Here is a 1,995-nt window from a genome sequence, read left to right on the forward strand (position 1 = left end):
TGTGTCTTTAGATAAAGCTGTAAATTTAAACACATTTTTTTTTATTAGTTTTGGATTATTTCGTTTATTTGATAAAAATTTATCAGCAGACTAATATAAACAAGACAGTTTGTGTGGAAACACAAACTCAAAATCGGCCCCTGAAGTGGCCACCCAGGCAGAAAAAAAAGGCAAGTTTCAATATTTTCAGAAAGAATATCAGAATGAAATTCTATCAGAGAAGGTTGACAGATCTTGTTTTGTATAGGGTCAATCTATTATTCAAGGTCTCATTACAGTTATCACATTTCGTAAAACAAAATATAAAAAATCCTTAGGTGTCTTCTTGATATGGTATCAATATGCAGTTCACGCGATAATATGAAAAACTACTTATTTATTGTTGTTTTAAATTATATTGCACTTATATGCATATTAAATCAATTTTTTCTTTTTTTGTGTGTAAATATAGTATTTAATATGACATAAATTACATAACTTAGTAATGCATTTGTAAAAAAATTTTTTTTTATAAAAAACCTAAAACCCGTTTGCATAAATGTGTTATAGATATGGTGAATTATAACCTCCCTTACTTAATAGCCTTCTGTGTTTGTTACTGTTAATAGTGAATAGTTGTAAAAGTGGTGTATTTTTATGAAAAAACTGATTGCATAGTTGATTTAAAAAACTAAATTTTTCACTTTCAGAAAAGAAAAAAAGTAGCCGTTGCATCAGAACTCTGAAAGGTCTAAAATAGGCTTTCATAATGTCGGATTTTCAATATATATTTTAGTTTACGAGATTTAAATTATTAAAAATAATAGTAAACATAAATTAAAAAATATTCCCAATTGTTCATTTCAGAAAAATACGCCCCTGTAGACATAGATATAGAGACCAAAAAAATATTCCCTATTGTTGATTTCAGAAAGATACGCCCCTGTAAACATAGATATAGTAACCAAAAAAATATTCCCTATTCTTTATTTCAGAAAGATACGCTCCTGTAAATAGATATAGTAACCAAAAAAATATTCCCTATTGTTGATTTCAGAAAGTTACGCCCCTGTAAACATAGATATAGTAACTTATTCCAGAAGACAAAGGTCTGAATGTCAATCTGATAAGTGTCACACTAGGCGGATGTTGTTTCTGTTTTGTATGACAAGGCGATCTGGATTCGAACCTTGCCCAACGTTATCTCCTATGACTCCCAATCAGGTTGACCAGTGGGTAACATTTTATGTTTTATGGTTTCTATAAACATTTAAATAACTTCAAATTATAGTCAATAAGATCAATGAATTATGTTTATGGGAATATCTTATTAGAAACACATGTTCCTTCTTAACAGAAGATAATTTTGTCCAACGGTAGATTTGTTAACACGAAACAGATTATCTTAGAGTTAAGTCAAAACTTTTACTGGGAATTAGAAATGAGTTCTTCTTATCCAAAAAAATCTGGACTAATAGAAGACAAGTACGTTCAAATGAGTCTAAAGTTATTTATAAGGAAGCTCAGTGTTATTAGAACTACAAGATTAGACTAGGCACAGCTCTTACTGGTCTTAAATAATTATATCACTAATTGAAATATCCTCCAAAAATTGAAGACGTCATCTATTGAAGATCACATTTAAGAACAAAAAGTAAATTAGATTTTTCGAGGCTAAAATCTACACACTCACAGCACGTTTGAGTCTCGTGTCAGGAAGATCAATAGCCTCCATTTGGAACCATCGTCCGTGGCATTCAATGACCTCACGCGCGAAAATCAATAGAAGCGTCATGACCTCGTTTCGTCTTTTTCCTTTGTAAAAAGCATGAGCTACTCTTGAGATATAGACCACTACCAAAATATCATTGTGACTGCGAAACTTTGATTTCTTGTCAATTGTGAACATTGGTGTGCTTCTTTATACAGTAGTCAGAAGTAGTCCTTAACATGCACAAGTCACATCTATTCAGTTCAATACTGTAGACATTGCTATAAATGTCACATCTATTCAGT

The sequence above is a fragment of the Biomphalaria glabrata genome, chromosome 10 (assembly GCF_947242115.1).
Source record: "Biomphalaria glabrata chromosome 10, xgBioGlab47.1, whole genome shotgun sequence".
Taxonomy (NCBI): Eukaryota; Metazoa; Mollusca; class Gastropoda; family Planorbidae; genus Biomphalaria; species Biomphalaria glabrata.